Source organism: Falco punctatus (genome assembly GCF_963210335.1).
Source record: "Falco punctatus genome assembly, chromosome: 3".
NCBI classification, from domain to species: domain Eukaryota; kingdom Metazoa; phylum Chordata; class Aves; order Falconiformes; family Falconidae; genus Falco; species Falco punctatus.
This window is the reverse complement of record NC_137582.1, coordinates 78,283,420-78,303,397: the sequence shown is the minus strand read 5'-3', so window position 1 is coordinate 78,303,397 and position 19,978 is coordinate 78,283,420. Positions and strand designations below refer to the sequence as shown.

Sequence of the window (19,978 nt, the reverse complement as noted above, 5' to 3'; positions counted from 1 at the left end):
GACAGCTAAAAAAGTGAATCCAGCTGTGAATCCAGAGTAGAATCTCCTATTCTCTTCTCAGGCTGCCTAAATTATAGTTCTATGATTCTACTTTATAATAATTACTGCACTTGGACACACTGGCCAAACACTCAAGCAGTTCAGCAAAACCATGTTGTTAACAGTCTGGCCTTGAGCTCAAGCAAATGAACATCCAATGAATGAACAACATGGGAAGTGAGGGCCAAGCAGTCTTCCTGAGAGGGAAAATCCCAGGCATGGGCTAAAACTCACTGAGATTATTATTTTATTTTTTTTTCCTCTGTGTTCTCCATAACATCATCTCCTATGCACAAAACAGCCTGGATTTCTCCCGTAGACCCGACAGTAGATCTGGTGCTGTGCAGAAATTGGTGAATGGCAAGCAGCCATCAGGGAGGTGCCTGCCTTGCTCAGCTCCACTGCCGAGCCAGGCAGGTGTGCAACAGCACAGGCCACTGAAGCACTAATCTAGGTCCAATTGCCTCTTGTAAAAGCCCCTAAAAATATAACTAAGTGCATTAAATATTGCAGTTTATTAAATAGAAGTAAGTTTCTGAATACAGTATTACAGAGTAAAATATATATTTTTTTACATCATATCTCGAATATGTATACTTTTGTATAACACTGCCCTATACTGAGCATCATACTGAAAAAGAACTCCTTCATGATCCTTCCCTAGTCTTTCCACTGGCCAGACCTGTTACTTCTGAGTGACCTAGTTTTTGACAGCACAAATGAACAGATCTGTAACATGCCAATCCTGCTCCTGTTGGAAAGCAAGCGAGAGGAACATTGCTGCCTATTATCAGCAGCATCAAAGGCCAAATTTTAGTAATACATCTGTAAATGGCAGCGCTAGGGAAAAAATGAAGTGCATTGAGGCTATTGGTGGCCCTAAGATCTCTGTCTATAACCAAAGCAGAGTCTCATGAGAGCTCCCCTGTAGATTTAGGCAGCTGCAACCAGCTCTGATGAGAAACACTCCAGAACATCCAAGCTGGTAGCAGAGCCTCCCGGAGGATGTAATGCTGTCTGGTGATCCACCATACCAGAGGCTATTGACATCTGAAAATAGCGACAAGGGCTCTTCTGGCCCAATGTGATAAGAAAGTCATTACTGAGTGACAAGAGGACTCCCTGACCCAACTGCAGCTGGGTTGAAATTGTCAGTATAAATCAATGCTCCTCATATACAAACACAAGTCTGGAGGCACAGCAAGGCATTGCTATTTCACCAGTTTTGCAGCTTACTGATTACTGTCCCTGACTGAAATAAAGTTCATAAAAATTAAAAAAAAAAAATCAAAATCTATGTATTATACCTCTGCTGCTGGCCTTAGACTTTTCAAAACCACAACTTTTCAGGAATAACAAGAACAATTTTTTTACTGGGGGGGGGGGGGGGGGGGGGGGAGCAGTTCCTTGCTATTTATAGTACCATAGCAATTATTACACGAGGCAGCTCACAGTCTCTGAAAAGGATGAAAAGGTGCATAAAGACCTCAAAAAATAGAAATAAATATCTTTTTCACCCACACAGGGTGTATCTGTCTCCATTTATACTCATCTTTCCTTATAACACAATTGCAGAGGTGGTCAGGTCATTCAGTCTAAGGTACGTAACTGGGTGCCTTGCAGAGAGATACAGTCTCCTGGGGAATAATGTGTAGAATGTAAACTCTAGCAAAGCATAATCTAGAGCACCCAGATTGAGGACACCTTTTTAATTAGGCCAAATTCCTGAATTTCATTCATTAATTTGGGACATCTTCTTTAAACTCAATCCCAATCACAGTGCCTCTAGGAGGCAAAGACTGTTCAAAGGTAAAGTAATACCAAGACATAAACTTCAGCTGCTTTATTACCTTTGTCAGCAATGGGTGAACCCAGGTCAGAATAACCATTTCTTCACATCACCCTGGAATGAGGTGGAAAATACAGCACAGGATAGTTGGGAGAACATGGTCTTGCCCAAGAGGAGCTGATCTGAACACAGATTATCATTCTTCTGACATTATCACTGTGGCAGCAGCAAGAGAGTCTGTCTCCTGTCCCATTTATCACAGGAACAAGCCATTACAACAGTGGTCTTTTTTTAATCAATTACTCACAAGACTTGTTTCCATCATTTGAAGGTGCTGGCATATATGTCTGCCCTGTAGTAACAAGACAAATATTTGTGCAGCACTTTCTCCAAACTTAAGTGTGCAATTGCATAAGCCATTTGGTTTTGTGCTGGTTTTGGCTGGAGTAGAGTTAATTTTCTTCATCGTAGTTAGTATGGGGCTGTGTTTGGGATTTGTGCTGGAAACAGTGTAAATAATTCAGGGATGTCTTAGTTACTGCTGAGCAGCTCACACAGAGCCAAGGGCTTTTCTGCTCCTCACCCACCCACCAGTGAGCAGGCTGGGGGAGCATGAGAAGCTGGGAGGGGACACAGCCGGGACAGCTGACCCTGACTGACCAAAAGGATATTCCATACCATACGTGTCATGCACAGCACCTGAAGCTGGGGGGAGAAGGAAGGGAGGGACATTCAGAGTGATGGTGTTTGTCTTCCCAAGTCACTCTTAGGTATGATGGAGCCCGGCTTTCCTGGGGATGGCTGAACACCTGCCTGCCCATGGGAAGTGGTGAATGAATTTGTTGATTCGTTGTTTTGTATGGCTTGCATGAACAGCTTCTGCTTTACCTGTTAAACTGTCTTTACCTCAGCCCATGAGTTTTCTCATTTTTACTCTTCCAATCCTCCCCCCCATCCCACTGGGAGCAGTGAGTGAGTGACTGGGTGGGGTTTAGTTGCCAGCTGGGGTTAAACCACAACAGTTTTCCAAAGACCCCATTGTTCATGTTTCAGAAACTACTAATTCTGAAGAATTATGTGTCCATGGTTAACAATATACTGATGTTTACTTCACGTTTTTCAGCCATACACGTTTACCAAAAAGTATGTCCTATGGCAGCTGTGCACAGAGCTATCATTCCCATAAGGCAAATATTACACTGCTTACTCTCAAGCAAACAATATAGAACTGAGAAATTAATTTTATTTGGTTTATTCTGCATGATGTGCAGATTTAAGGTACAGCTAACCGCTCATGCCCAAAAATAAAACTGATTGTACAACATGAACAGAAAATGCATAGAAATTCAAACAGCGAGTCAGAAAGTGCAGTTCTCAGATAGGTTATCAAATCCCCAGATGCAAAATATTTTCTAGCACTAAATAAGGTAAAGCCAAATCCCCAGTTAGTTAGTGTAGAGATAAAGCATTTTACAAACGCATGCATGCATTTCCATAGAGAGGATCCTGAACTAGCCATGCCTCAGGGTATTTCCAAGCAGAAGTTCCTAAACTGAGATCTCACTCACTGGACTGAGAAACCCTATTACCATGCCTCACAGCATCTGGAACACAGAGGTTATAAACATTACTAGGGTCACAAAGTAGTTCCTGTTCCTTTGGAATGCTTCCCCTGTGTGCTAAACAATGTTTTGGAGATGCTGCACACTCACAGCCCAATTCACAGCAGTCATGAATCCAAAACAAAAAATGTAAAACCCTGAAGATGTATCAGACCCAGACCAATAACTACCTTGAAACATTTTTAACTTTTGTTTCATTGTTTTGTGTTCCAGTGCAAATAGACCAATGGAGCACAGACATGAAAATAATGCACTCACCCAGGAAGAAGTTCCTGCAAAGAAGAAAATCCTAGTCTCAACAGCAACCAAAACAACTCTTACATATCAACTTGCAGAACAGGGGATGACTTGTAGACCAAGTTCCCTAAGCAATGCAGAGAAGCTGCAATATGACCAGCCTTATGGTCATGAAGACATACCATGTGCTGTGAATTGATCACAGTTGATTGTTAAAAGCAGCATAAAGCAGGGACTCTAATTTCTGTACATAACATTATTATAAACTAAAGTAAATATCTACTGTTGTTTTATCCCCAAGGAAGAACGCCATCAAAAGGAAAGACGACTCACCTGGAACATATGCAGGATTCAGCAGTCTCAGGGCTGGCAAGCATAAACATCTTGTGCAGAGGTAGAACAACAGCCAGTTCTAGAAGAAGATAAAAAATAAGAGGTCAAAACAGCTTAGAGTAAATTTATGCTTTTCTGTCACAAAGCTACAGAACTCAGCCTGGGATCTGTTTTGCTTCTTCTGCAGCTCGTGATCCAGAGCGGCACACAGTGGCTCGTGTGCTTCCACTGCCAACACATTCTCCTTTAAATTCATCCTTCAGTGCATCCAACCACGGGTTGAGACTTGAGGTACATCAGGCCTTGGAGCATCACCATTATAACTTTGTTACAGAAGAAGGACCTCAGAGCCCTCCTGGCCCTGATGTTTTCTCACCTTTCTCCTCATTCCTTGCAAGTCTCATTTCTGTGCATGCTATATCCCTACAGTAACTTGTAAAATACCATAAATAATGCAGAGAACATGCTGGCATGTCTTACTTTCTCTCAGACACTCTGTGAAAAAAAAAAAAAAAAAAGCAATCACAAATGCTCCCTTGCTTAGCCAAAATGGCACAAAGTACCCATAGCCTATCAGTGGATCTAGCTCACTGCAGGTGCAGAAACAGCTGCCAGCTAATTCCTAATCTACTTTCTACAAATTAAAGACCCAGTGACCAGTGACCCTTCTTTAAACTCCCCAAAGAGAGAAATCCCTCTCTTGAAAGGCTTCCAGCTCTACTTTCAAGTTCTAACAGGGCAGAAAGTTCTCCAAAAATTACCATTCTCCAGCTCCAGTAAATGGAGAGAAGCACATCAGACAGTAGAAAATATTCTGTCTCCCATGTCAAAGTTTCTGGTCTTAGATTTTTATCTTAACTTACTCTAATTACTTCATTAGATTGAGCTCCACTTGTAAAATGACTATAAAATCGTCTCTTCCTCTGGTATGGACAGCAACAAATAACACTCACAAAGAACGGTTACATTTTATTTTATCATCAGAGCTTGAAAGAAACTATTATAAAATGTAAAGATCAATGGCAGAGAGGCTCTGCAGAATTAGCACAGATACAATATGAACTCTCTTTTTAATCTTCAATTTTATCTGTAAATACAAGCACATAATGTAAAGTTGCATCTCATATTTTGCAGCTCAGTGCTAATAAAAATATGCCAGAGTGATGTAATGATAAAAAATCCCTTTCCAAAGGTGCAAAATGACACAGAAGAATCATAATGAGTTTTTACACTGCAGAGCCTTTCTTCAATTACTCAGGAGATAAGGATGACTTGAGGACTTTTTCATTCAATTGCAAATTAGAGCATCACTTCACATGCAGCAGGATAAGGTGCTGAAATCACTTGTCAGGAGTTTGACACTTATAAGAGCTTCAGTGTCTGGAACTCACCCTGTCTTTTCCTGCCGACTTGTATGCCTGGATGAGGCTGCTCTGTGCGTTCTGCCAGTAAGGTCTCAGTGCAGCTGTTTGTCCAGCCAAAACTATTTTCAATGAAATGGAGGAAGAAGGGAAATAAAAAGAGGGAGCACAGCTCTATCCCTCTTTCCTAGCTTGAGATCAATAATTTTGCCCTAAACCAAAATGATTTAAATAACTACTAACATATTTATTAACAAAATATTTTATGCACGCACAGAGTATTTTTAACATCAAAGGTGCCAGTTAAGCAAAGTGTCACTGCTCAGTTTGGTTGGTGTGGGTTGTTCCTTGGCATAATGCTCTATTGGCTAAAGCCATTTCCACACATCTGAGTTACTTTTAAATCTTTCTTTTTCCTGAAGAGTTATTTCTCCAACATTCAAGCCCAGTCACATGGCTGTAGACTGTTCTGAAGCTCAAGATGCATTCCTCTATCTCAGCAGTTGCCTTCACTATGTTTTCTAGAATAAGATTTTAAATTAACTGAAACAGAAAACAGAAACCAAGCTCTCCCTCCATTATTGAATGTCTCCCACATAATCTTTCTACCAAAGTACCTGCTCTATTTTCACTCTAAAATAAATATGCCATTTTTCTCTTGTGACCTGGAATGACTTCCATAGCAGAGGCTGAGAGAATGCCAACCATGAAATACCCCATTACTTGGAATTTAAGACAGTATAGTGGAAGACATGACCCAGTCCTCAAGTCAAATCAAGCACATGTGGGATTTTTTTTATTTGCCCATTTGCCTCCTATAATCCAGGTGACTTTTTTAACCATGAGTTTTTCTTAGAAAAAAATGAACCAAAGACATGCCTGCATTTGTTTGATAAAATAAGCAGGGAAATTAATAGCTATCTTGTGAGTCTCGGTGAAGTCCCAAGTCATTCTTAAGAGAGACACAACATTGTTTTGGTTGTTTGTTTGGGGGTTTTTGTTGTTGTTGTTTTGGGGTTTTTTTGTTTGTTTGTTTGGGGTTTTTTTGGGTTTTGAGGTTTTTTACCCTTGATATTTACATCCAAACACAAAGAGGTCAGGCAGCTTTCAAAGTGTGTGTTTTGAGGTCTGGTATCTAATTCACTGTACGTATCTTTCACTTAAATGGCTGCCAGAGTCAAGACCAAAATTACCTTACAGAGCCACATTTAAAAACTGTGCAATTTAACCATGCATCGGAACATAAACAGGAGCCAACTGTATCAGGACTACCAGTACAATAACATCTTTCCAATGTCAACATCAAAAGGAAATTTTTAAGATTAGATCTGTAAGACCCTAGCAGAAAAATGCATTATCTTAGAAATAGTACAAACTGCTTAGTACAGGTTACTTAGGGAAACAGTAACTACAACCACACCAAAACTGCGAAAGTGTCCACTAATTCCAGAAATCCTAGGGGCTGCCAATGCAATCATGAAATGTATGAATACCAGAAAAACAGTTTCCGTTTTAACAATAAAAGTTGAGTGAATTCTTTGCACATCTGTTCAAGTCCACTGACAGATGGCTTGAAGCACAGTCCACCATTAAACTAGAAACACACCCCCACTGGAAGTTCAGCAAGAAGAAATATCTTTTAGAAAACAAAGTATTTTTTTTTCACCCATTGAGCTTTATTCATTACAAAGTACCATGCAATAGCGACAATCTTCTTCTCCACCTCCTAGTCCTAAATATCTATGGCTGCAGCAATCCAGTCATTCTACTACAGTAGACTCTGGCTCAGGTTAGCAAGGAATTACAAAGAGAGTAAAGCAATGAGACATCATCCTCATCCTCTTCCCACCATCCCAGCAATATGAGATGAACACATCTGGCTTGGACCACAGAAACCTCAGTACACACCCCACCCAACCTCTTATGATGGTCACAAGTCATTTGCAAAAGTAAGTTCTTATCAAGAAAGGAAAAAAATGCTTCAAAAAAGGCATCCAGTTTCTTAACATGTCACTTGACTTTGCTAAAATATTTTCTGTCTGGCATTTTATGAGGTTTGACATTTTACAATAAGCTGAGGTTTATCCATAAATGGCACAAGCTGATGGCCTAGTCCCTCGGCACAAGTCATCATGTCTTCCTGCACTGAGAAGTCTCTGATTTGCAGTACCCCTCAGGCATGGAAGCAAAGCTCAAAAACGCACTGTACCTCTCACACAGGTCAGACCTTAGAATAAGTGGGAACTTTTATCAGCAAAGACTTTTAAAACCACTGTGCCTGAAGTTTTGACAGTTGTTATAAATTATGAGGATTCTTGCTTCCAGATAAGAGATTTTTCCCCAAAGCTACACTAAACATTTAATTGTCCACTGAGACCGAATGAGGGAGAAGGAAGGGAAGAGTTGCATCATGGTGTGAGCAATGAGAGGAAAAAAAAAAAAACTGAGGAACACACAAGGCAAGGAAACTCTTAATGTCAACCAAGTGAATAAAAATTCATGAAGTGAATTCAGAATTTTGCTAGAAGGAAAGTAGGCCTCCTTTACTCATTCCTCTGATGTTTGCCTTTCTGAGCCTTTTTCAGAGAAGCAGCCAGTGGTACTCCTAAGAGTGCATCACTTTTGGGAAAAGCAATTACCTGCTTCAGGATGTAGTGAATCATCCATCTACTGAGACATCCAGCCCAGAATTGTGAGAAAGAGGCTACAACTACAAACCAGCATGGTTATTTTTTTACTATTTATTATTGCATTTCGTTTGCCCTTACTGGACACACCATATCAAGCATAACTACCCGAGAATGATATTCAGCAACCACAGTAAATATATTGACTCATCCACAGAAAAAAAATCTTGCTTCCACATGATTTCAAGAAGCCTACAGAGATGAAAGGAAACATCTTATTCTCTTCACAGGTTCTCCTTAAGTATGTAAGAAGAAAGGAGAGAAAGATAAGGAAATGTGCCTGTCATTCAAGGGATAAAGCAAAGCCATGAAAAAAAAATGGAGGCATGGTCAAGAAGGCTGATGCTAGTTGAGCTTGCTGCTAAGTCTCAGTGCCTGATAGAAGGTGCTGCCCAATAAAATTCCTGAACTCTTTCCAAACACCTTCTGCTCTGGTGTTTTACAGAGGAGTCTTGCCTTGTGTCCAGCCAATCAGAGGAACAAATCAAGAAGAAATTAAATTTAAAGGTAATTTTGAATCTCAAGAAAGGGTTCAGAAACATGAAACAAGTGCAGACATCAGATATTACCAGGTTTTTTTCCATGAAGCTTTCTAGATATTGTTCAAAAAAAATCATTTCAGAACTTCTGTTGACCTATGGATTTTTAGGATGAGAAGCCTCAATCAGAAATCTGGTGTGAATTTCAAATAGCAGAGGCTATAAATTCTGAGTACAACACAGAAAAGAATACATATAACTCGTTCAGTTTCACAATAGCCTGCATCTCAGACACAGCTGTAATCATTCTGCTTCTTAGAAAATATAAAGATGCAATTTTGAGAGTTGTACGGGATATAAAATCAATACTTTTATTATCAGTTGTGGAAAAACCATTTTATTGTCATTTGGGGTTTTGGTTTTTTTATTATTATTATTATTTTCTTACTGTTAGGTAATACCTGTGAAACATTTGAAAGCGTGAAAGTTGAATTTATGTATTTATATAAGTTTTATGCAGGTTTTTCTCCCATTTATATAGAATCTTATATTATCTTGTCACAAATACTGTCCAGACTGCTCTGTTTGTGTTGGAGTTTAGATTCCATTAAAAAGAATTATGTCCCAATACATAAAGCAGATCTTCTGTTACATAATTAAAAGAATCTACTTTTAAATGAAAAAGCCATAGCTAGGCAAAGGGGCTAACACAGCCCAAGAATTTCTGAGGAAAGCAGTTAATTGTGGTTAACTGTGGCTGTGTGCCTGTTTTGCAGTGGCCCAGAGGGAACGACTGTAGGTTTGTTTGCATAGGCAGTTTGAAGCAGAAGGCAATAGCAGGAGCCAGAGAAGCATGTAGGTTGCAGGCACTAAAATATCTCCTAGCGTTTTGTACTTGATGTGAATATAATGTTATCCAGAAAATGTAATTAAGAAATAAGGTAACACATGACAAAACTTACCTTTATAACTCTTTAGATATTCTATAAAAAACAATTTGATTACGTAACTGATCATGCAAATTCGAAAAAAGACAGATTTGCATAATTCCTTCTGTATCTATTTTAGTGAAAATAAACATGCTTCCATATTTGCCTGACACTGCAGAGGTTAGCAATTAGCAAACGTGCTAATTCTTAGTATCTAAACCCTTAGCCTTGTTTTGTGATAAGTTTCTTGATCAGATGACTGACTCAGTGTTTTACCTCTTTTTTTCTTTATTAATAATTTCACTCAGGATTTTTTCTCTCTTTTGCACACAGCATGAATAAACAACTTTTATCTGAATTTGTGCTTGGATATGAATGACCATATATGAAAGGTCACAAATAAGGCAAAAACGTTTGTGGAAGCTGAACTATTTTTAATATAATTTTAATATAATTTAATAAAATTTAATATAATATAAATTTTAATTTAATATCATTTGATATCGAAGCTTTGGATTTCAGTTTGATGATTCTAGTATAGGACCTAGTATTAGCACTGTCCTAATGACAGAAAATAAAAAAAGGTCCAAAAACATGAAATAAAACCAAGAAAATAAAACCCTTTGAGACAAAAATTAGTCATAGTAATAGAAAAACATGGAACAAAAGGCTTCTTCAAGAATAAATTTTATTTTCTATAACCAATTGTGTTTGCTGGAGAATTTAAGGGAAAGGAAGGCCTTTAAGTGTTGACAATAACATGAATCTTGTCAGGATGGAAACATACCTACCCCAATGCCTTGCAAAAAGGCAAATGGTGCAATGATACGAATACATCCCTGCAAGTACTTGACATAAATATTTCAACCTAGCCATCAGTAAAGAAACAACCTGACCTATTACTTTCAGCACTTCCCTCCCCATCTCCCCCAGCCCTCAAGGCATTGGAATACAAAGCTATTTGAATTAACATGTCTGGTACTAATTCTTATAATACAACCTCGAAGGACTTCAGTAAAATGGTATGACAGCTAATTATATGCAATAGATTTGTTTTCTGCTCATTTGTTGTGCGGTCAGATTTTTACTCTTTCCTGGCTACATTAAATTACACAGACAAATATTTTAGCTCAGCGACATTTTACTGGCCTTGGCAGCAAAGCAGATGTCACAAGTGACACGCACCCTGGCCTATCCACTTTTCCAGTCTTTCAACCTTACATAATGTTAATGGAGAAAGAGAACATTCACCCTTTCAGGCACCTGATAAATTCTCCCTATGCACCAGCGAAGTCAAGAACTATGAAGCAACACAGAAACTAGCTCAGCATTATATGGCTAGATTTCATTAACCTTTTCAGTTTCCTTAGAGATTCCTTTGAGTTTCCTTCCGGTTTGGCATTTTGTCCATTTTTATTGATCTGATGTTTTTTTCATATACTTTTTAAAAAAAACAGTTCACTCTGGCTGTCTTAGGTCTATGTTAGTCACATGAAGTTAGAATTTTTCAAAGAGAGAAGTTTAACCACAGATAGTACACAGATATTTACAGCTTAGACTAATTACTTCAGTAACTCTTTATCCCCCAAAACAGCTACCTGTTTCTTACCATTTCTTCCACAAGGGCACAGTTGAAACATTATTAAGAACTGACAGATATTTTTGATTGTTACTACATAAGTTATACAAGCACACCCTAATCTTTAGCCTATGAAACTGATAATTCACTGGACATCAAATGGCAGTCTGGGAGATGACTGCAAAATATAAAGCATACCAGAAAAGATCTAAGAAACAAATATTCCAAGTTTACTCTTTTCTAAACTATGTTAGCTTGTCCACAGGCTTTTTGTTTTTCTTTTCCAGAAAAGTTAAAAACCCTTTCAGTTCTACATAGCTGGGAAACAGTGCCTGAAGTATATATGCCAGTTTTTATCATCCCAATTAAATTCTGCAATAGCCACCACTAGAGCTATTCAAACCACCATCGATTTCCCCACGCTATCCTATAGCTCCTCCACGAGGCCCCAGAATGCAGCTAAGGGAAGTGCAAGTGATGGAAGGATGTGCAAAGGTCTGAATAAAGGGCTTCTCCTGCTTTTCCCAAGAGATGTATGTCAAATTCCTACAAACTGCCCAACAAGTTCTACTAAGGTTTTGTGGAAGCCTGAATTACACTTTCATAGAGCATGATCTGGCCATGAAAACAGACTATACAAGGTCTTGCTTTAGTTACCATGCTGTTAAGAGGAACAGAAAGGGAGGCAGGAGGTGTGTGCGTGAGGGCACCCTAAAACAAAGTCCAAGCAAAAAATTGAGATGTGTCTAACTAGACTTCAATATGTAGATATAGCTTTAGAAATATATTCAGAAGTATTACACTCAAAGACAGAAGTCACCGAACTTCTGCCTCAGCTAGAGGAGTCCTATCCTAACATGCCATGAATGGTGGGTGGGCACAGGGAACCTGCTATGGTGCTTACCAAAAGGGACACAAACACGTATTCCACAGAACATAATTAGACTTAGTTCCAAGGTAATGAATGCAGCCAAAAGAAAGACTGGAACATGGCAATTACTTTAAGACAATGGCAAAGGCAGCCTAGAAAATATAAAGTCTAACTTTTCATCAAGCATTAATAACAGAAGTGCTGCACTTCTCACACTTACTCATTGTACCAAGATGACTTTTGAAAACACAGATTCCTGCATGAAGAAGGTAGACTCACTAGATTAAATATCCCTGTTGGTGTTGCATCTATACATTAGAAACTAGTATGTCACTGCAGTTATTAGTGGTAATTGCTTTGACCCCAGGTGTCTTGGAATTGTGATTTTGAAAGGCATTGCAAGTGGAGTCTTGAAATTCTTGAATATTTCTGAGCAAGAGTGAAGACATGTGGAGACACACACGATTTCAAGCACTTTTATTTGAAGATGACTGTCGGCTGACCAACAGCTATCTGTGTTAATCTATACTGCATAAACCAAAAATAAATCTACATCTGAAATGTATTGGCATCATTACAAAATAACCTGTCATTAGCCACCAGTCAAACATTCCTTTGAAAGATAGCATGCCTGTTTGTTGGGAAAACCAGAACATCTTATTTAGCTTCAAACACCACGTGAACTCCAATTTACAGCTTCACAATATTAAAATATATCAATGAAAGTAGGAAGTAAAACTTCAAAACATACACTATTTACCAATTTTGTACTGGACTATGATGCAAGAGAAATCTGGGTTTTTACTGAAGTATCATGCAACAGATTATACATTATACTTTGACTTCTAGAGATAGATTTTCTCTTTAACACTAGAGTTAGTCAAAATTATAAATGTTTCATTTACTGTTGTATGGAAAAAAAAATCTGATTTTTTTTCATGAAAGTCTCAATACTAAATATTACCTATTTAATGAAGTGTAGAACTAGTGCTACCAATGTTTAAAAATTTAGTTGCATCTTTCACTTGTATCTTCTTTAAACGAAAAAAGTATCTCATTTATATTTCTGCTCTCTTTATTTCACTTGTATCTATTTTTGTAATGAAATAAGGCAAAAATTACAGGTACTGTAAGTCTTTTTGTTTAATGTTGTGGGGTTTTTAAAGGAAATGTTAACTACACAAAGGTTTCCTTTGCTTTCTTTTTTGCTTAGGACTTTCCTCCTTTGTTTCTCTACATTGAAAAAATGTTGATCAAACAGGATACTGTCTTTAATAACATTATCTTGGTTAATAGATGTGTTCTATTAAAAATTGCGAAGAAAAACAAATGCGCCATCTACAATTGTTCACAGTATTTTGGGGGGGGGGGGGTTCATTAAAAAATAATCTTTAAATACATTATGGTTTTGTTCTCATGAAAGTTTTCTAAGGACAGAATTTTAGTTTCCTGTGGATTTAATTGCAAAATAGATTATCCCGTAACAAGATAATAATGAACAAAAATGTTCCTATTTATAAAAAAAAAAACACCACCCAACCCAACAATTAAGGTCATAGTGATGAATAGTGCTAAGGCCACTGCAGTGAACAGTCTCCTACAGTCTTAATCAAAATATGAGAATTGCACTTACTTGCACCTAACTGCAGCTACTTTGGAAATTAAAGTCATCCAGCCTTAATAACTCCAGAAGCAAGCAACACAACCACTCATTCCTTTTCCACAGCTGTTACACACCAGTTCTCTGCTGTGGTGTATTTAAGGTAAAATAGCTAATGTGTCCTTGGAAATAGATCTGCCATTTGCATATGTCAATTGTGAGACTAGATTTGTGTCAAACAGATAGGGTGATGCATGCAATATGCTGAGAACCATGGTAGTTCTGGTAAGGTAGCTTAGCCACCCAGCTCCCTAAGCCCCTTTTAAGATATTCAGTTTAAAATCTTCCGTAGCATAATTGTGTGGCTTATTCCACTTAATTGGGTTTGCTTCCTTATTAGAATTGGAAAATAAGTAAACAGAGCTCTCAGCATGGATATACAGCAATGTTTTAGTTTTGCCCTGGAGCAGAGCTTCCCTCAAGGTAGGAGCTACCTTCAGCTCTCATTAGACAGCAGCATGCACTGGGACTGTATGGCATCCTGCATGTGGCATATATGAACAACAGCTAGACTGCCATTTATTTATTTATTTATTTATTTATTACAATTTCACAGTAGCCTGTAAGAATGTTAAAAAAACACATAGAAAATTCATATTTCCCTTTAGACAACATTGGAGAGCATCCAAGCAAAGAAATTAAAGTCTGTGAGGCTTTTGCAAAGACAGAAGTAATTACATCTGAGTGTGGAAGTTTTTGACGTATGGGAAGGACAACTATAAAAGAGTATTCTGGATGGAAATACTTTTTTAAACATCCACAGAAGTTGGTTTGTTGGTTTGGGTTTTTTTTCCTTTTCAAAAGATAAAAACACTAAGGGTGTTTGTATCATTGAAAGTACGTTTAGCCAATATAAGATGGTTTTTTCCTTAATTTACATAGTACTTAAAATCTGTATGCACACAAAATCTTGCAGCAGAAAAGATCAAGGGATAAATACTTTTTCACAATCAATGTTTTATAAAGTGTGTTTTCTGTAAGTATGAATATTTCTATCAAAATTGAGTAGTTTATGCACTGACCACCTTGTCCTCAACTGTGTACTGGAACCAGTAGCAGTGGCAAATAGGAAACACTCATCCAGGCTAACCAGGCAGCGCTGCTCACCTGTTCTGATGAAGAGAACCCTCTGTTGAACCTAGCATTAAAACAAGAGTCACATATTGGATATTCGCCAGTTGTTGGTTTACTGAGTTAAATATTATGTTGCATGACTGAATTCTCCTGTTCCAGTCAGTGCTGGCAGGGGTTCTGAGAAAAATATGTACAGAAAATAGGAAGCCTACAGAAGCTTTCTGTAACCGTGAAATCAATAGTTCATGCAAATACATAGGCAGGATTTCAGTAACCAAAGGCTATAGCAGACATTTAGTAATTAGCTCTCCTGAGTCAAATGTTTAATATGTAACAGTATCAATTTATAGGGCATTTCAATGATTAACAGTGCTTTCTTTGTTTTATTATATCAAGCACTGTGGGTTATCAAAAGTAGAAAGCTTGAATTAATTACCAGTTAATGAATTTTTGAGATATTGAACTGCAGAATGTGAAGTTTTCTAAATCAAGCAAAGTTAATGACACTCAAATACTTCCAAATGCTTTAAAAATGTTTTGCTTTACCTTGTCAATTTTGGCTCCCAGAGTTAAATGGATTATACAGAAAGAGGTCTAGGCCATGGTGAGGATTGGAGACCTATGAATGGTGCATACAGCTTTTGCTAAAACTTCCAATTTAAGGCTGATGGTTGGGTTTTTTTCCTCCCTGTAGGACCTGGGTGACTAGAACGTTGACTCAAATGCAAAAAGATAGCCTTTGGGAATAAGGTATCTTTAAGACATTAAACATTGAACAAGCTAAAGTTCAGGCCTGGACTCAACTATATCTGCTCGGTCTGAAAATGATGAACTAATACTTACCTAACATCTAGCTTTAAAACTTCTAATTTTAGCTGAGTAAGCAGAACATCGTCTCTCTCAACAAAGGTCATGAACAAACCTGCAGACAAAACCTCCAGACCTGCACCATAATGATAAAGTATCTCAAAATATATGAGTGCGTACATATGCAACTGCCAAGTGTATTTAACTGGAGATAAATCATGATTAACAGTGTAAATTAATTTCTGAGTAAAAATAATGATACAGTGATCGTTGTAATAATGGTCTGGAGAAGGTCAAAATCTTTACTGATTTCATGACTCCTAGAATAAAAGCTTCTAGAAGAGAGTTTACCTAAGTAATATTTACATATATTATATATATAAAACACATGCTTACAGCTGATCCATCTAACAAATGTACGAGACTGACTTTTCTTGCCAGCGTCACGCAGACATACATTTCAAAGAGCCTACTGTACTAAGTAAGTTCTTGCTACCCCTTGCCTTCTTACTTATCTTCAGTGGAAGAAAAAGAATACCCCTTTCTACCATGCTTCCAGTCTTTCATGAACATTTCCCATTAGACTGTGAGAAAGTCTGTAAGGGAGAGGTCAGTGCCCTTCCCAGCCCTCCTTGAAAAGCTGACCAAAGGAGCTGGTCCACCCAAAACAAAATGCTTGTGGTTGCTCCACTGATAGAAACAAAAAGACTTGAAGAACTCGTAGGAAGGGCAGAATGTGTCTGAAGGAGGCTTTACTGTCTACTTGTAGGGTCTTCCATTGTCACTTTGAGATCCCCAGACCTGCTCTAGGTTTCCTAGATTTCTGTCTTGCTCTTAACTTCTCAGTGACTGATACTGACCTGAAGACAACTCAAAAATAAACAAACATTACTTTGAAAAAGTTATTTTCAAATAAATCCTTTAAGTATCAAGTTTTTCTTAGCTAAAGACCATAACTGGAGAATGATTCACACTCTGCAGTTGCCAGCCATTATGTGCAAAATCAGCTGATGAATAAGGCAAAATTTGTAGCACATTTTCTCTCTGCCTTTGAGTTCCACGTTCAGTGGAACATTTTTACAGCCATAGCAAACACACAGTGCAGGGAGAACAGCAGTAGTACCTGCCTTTATAAGCAAGAAGTCATCAGCCTACAGATGTTCTTAGTCCCCATGCTGTACTGAACTGACTGTGGTTCTCCGCATTCCTCAAAGTGATTCCTAGCTTATCGTAAACGTTGGCTTACTGTAAAGCCCTCACCCAGGGTGGTGATGAAGTCTGATGAAAGTTAATGGCATCAAAAGGCAGGCTCAAGCCCCCTGTGCACATTCCCTTTTTCTCATTTGCCTTTCCCTTCCTTTTCCTGCTTCAACAATGTCTTATCCCTTCTGACTTTCATTAAAATGCCACAATAAAAATGAAAACCACCCTACGCTGCTAGTTTCTTGCCAGTTTCTTGGCTGCCCTTAGCCTTTGTCCATGTTCAACATGTATATTGTTTACTTGTTGGAAAGTGGCCAAACGTTACAAAAAGAATCCATCCATTTCCTACTCCCCAACACCACGACACCCTGACAGTGCTAAAAAACCTCATCATCTTTAAGAGATTTCTTTACTGGAGGAACCATTGTAATGTGATGTTGGAGGCACAGGGCTAACAAAGTTGCTTTTATTCTCCATCAGTTATAGGCTGGAAAAGGACAGCAGCATTGAAATTCCCTTGTATCATAACCATCCCTGTACCTGTTGATTCCTGAACTCCAGTGCCCTGAGGATGGAAACATTAAATGGGCTCTGACGTGGCCTGTTATTTGCTGTAGTTCAGGAGGAATCTGGTGGACTTATAAGTGTCAAGATCTTTTCTATCCCATTTCTATCAGGAACAGAATAATAACAGCAGAACATACAGCGTTAAGCTTCCTTTTCACATCCCTGCTCTCACAAAGCAAATCAGCTAACATGGCTGATACCTAGAAAGATCTTCTTCTAAAAGAAGTCTACTACACTTATTAATTGTTACTAGCACCTATTTGAACATGTGACACTATGAGTGTGACAGTAAAACGTTATTGCCTTTCTGTTGACACCCATCCACCTGGACTTGTGCAAAGCATTTAACATTGACCTGCACAACCTTGTCTCTAAATTCGAGAGACATCAATTTGATGGATGGACTACTCAGTGGGCAAGGAATTGCCTGGATGGTCATACAAAAAGAGTTGCAGTCAACGGCTCAATGTCCAGGTGGAGACTGGTGATGAGTGGATTTCCTCGTGGGGTGGTATTTGGACCATTGCTGTTTAACAACTTTGTTGGCAACAACAGTGGAATTAAGTACACCCTCAGCAAGTTTGCAATCAACACCAAGATTGTGGTGTGGTCAGCACACTGGAGGTAAGGAATACCGTCCAGAGGGACCCTGACAGGCTTGAGAGGTGGGCCCATACAAATCTCATGAAGTTCAACAAGGCCAAGTGCAAGATCCTGCACGTGTGTTGAGGGAATTCCAATCAAAAATACAGGCTGTATGAAGGATGGATTAAAAGCAGCCCTGAGGAGATAGACTCGGTCTTGTTGGCAGATGAGAAGCTCAGCATGGCCTGGCAATGTGCGCTTGCAGCCCAGAAAGCCAACTGAATCCTGGGCTGCATGAAAAGAAGCATGGCCAGCAGGTCAAGGAAGGTGATTCTCGACCTCTGCTTGGCTCTCATGAGACCCCACCCGGAGTGCTCCATTCCGCTCTGGGGCCCCCAACATGAGAACCTGTTGAAGTGAGTCCAGAGGAGGGCCACAAAGACAATCAGAGGGCTGGAACACCTCTTCTATGAAGAGAGGCTGGGAGAGTTGGGGTTGTTCAGCCTGGAGAAGAGAAGACTCCAAGGAGACCTTATAGCAACCTTCCAGGACCTAAAGGGGGCCTACAGGAAAGGTGAAGGGGGGCTAAGCTGAAAGAGGGTAGGTTTAGATTAGATATTAGGAAGAAAACGTTTACTGTGAGCGTGGCAAGACACTGGAACAGGTTTCCCGGAGAAGCTGTGGATGCCCCATCCCCGGCAGTGTTCAAGGCCAGGCTGGATGGGGCTTTGAGCAACCTGGTCTAGTGGAAGGTGTCCCTGCCCATGGAAGGGGGTTTGGACTAGCTGATCTTTAAGTTCCCTTCCAACCCCAACAATTCTATGATAACATTTGGGCTATTTTCTGTAGAATAATTAAAATGCCTGAATAATACAGAAATTATAATCCTCCTGGAAATATTGATTTAACCGATACTAAAGCTTATTATTCACAAAAATACTGCTCAGCTAAATACTTTCTGGAGCCAAAGCATGTTTATTTCATTCCTTTCTGTTGCTCATCTGCTCATTCACTCTTGGTACTTCTCCATGACTGAGCACCACGGGGGATTGCCTATTGAGAAGCTGTCGAGTGGTGAAGGCTTTCAGCAGAGGAGGGCAGAGATCTAATGGCTTCTCACACAGCTGAACTCAGGTCAAGCAACAGTGCTGGAATCCTTGTGAACAGGATTTTTAGAGCAGATAAAAACTGCAGAAAGAAAAGTTAAGTCTCCTTTCCTTTTCAGAAGTTATTTAAGGGTACCCTTGGTTAATTGTGTCAGTCCACAACTAAAATAAAGATGAGACCATCAGCCTCTGAGTCTCCTGAAAGAAACACAACACAAGGGAGCAGTGAAGCCTCTGGTCTCCTCTCAGGATAAAGTGAGTGCAGTAAGCAGAGGGAAGGGATATGACTCCAGCAATAACAATACCTCCAGTAACATGCCTGCCAGCTCAGCTGTGATGTTTGTAGAAGTACAGCCTGAATAGCTCCCAGGCAGATTACTTACACCTGTAAGTAGAGCCAGTAGAGTTAGACTGAAAAAGACCTTTCAGCTGTAGCCCAAATCCTGTCCTTGGACGTTTCTGAGTATAACACAGGTAAAGCCTCAAACTAATCACTTTTTTATTATATACTTAAATGAAAAGAAGAAATTGCTATTTTATTAAGAAATAAATATCAAACATTTTTGATGAGTGGGAATTTCCAGTGCATGACTTCAACAAGGTACTCCCTTTGCTGATTAATTTATTTTTTTCCATGCTGTTTCTTTAGTCAAAACAAACACGTTTCTACAGTCTGCAATGCTAGTGCTCATTATCCTAATCCCTAATGCAGTTGCAAAGGTAAAGACTGCAAATCCTCACCTTTATTTTTCATGGAGAGAGGGGAGTCCACAGATAATTTGAAGCTTTTTCCTAGGATTTGGTACCCATTTAAAAACTGATACTGATTTTAAATGCAATGCATTTTTAATACTTCAATACAAAGCAAAAAAATGCAATGCAAAGAAATAGCACAGGAAACATTATTCCTGACATACTTGTGTATATATTGAAGCTGGAGGGAAATGGATCAAAAAGGAGTACAACAAATCAACAGCAAACATTGCAACACTAATGTTTCAAACAGTAGAAACCTTTTACTCTGGTAATCTTATTGAAATCATATCATTT

General features: G+C 38.9%; 1 long non-coding RNA gene across 1 annotated transcript in view; it reads left to right on the top strand.

Annotated features, from left to right (window-relative positions):
• Window positions 1-19,479, top strand: part of LOC308060844 — a 209,633-nt gene extending 190,154 nt beyond the window's left edge. Inside the window, exon 2 of the long non-coding RNA XR_013926932.1 lies at window positions 2,565-19,479. This is a non-coding gene — a long non-coding RNA (uncharacterized lncRNA). The remainder of the gene's footprint in view (window positions 1-2,564) is intronic.
• The last annotated feature ends 499 nt before the right edge of the window (window positions 19,480-19,978 follow it).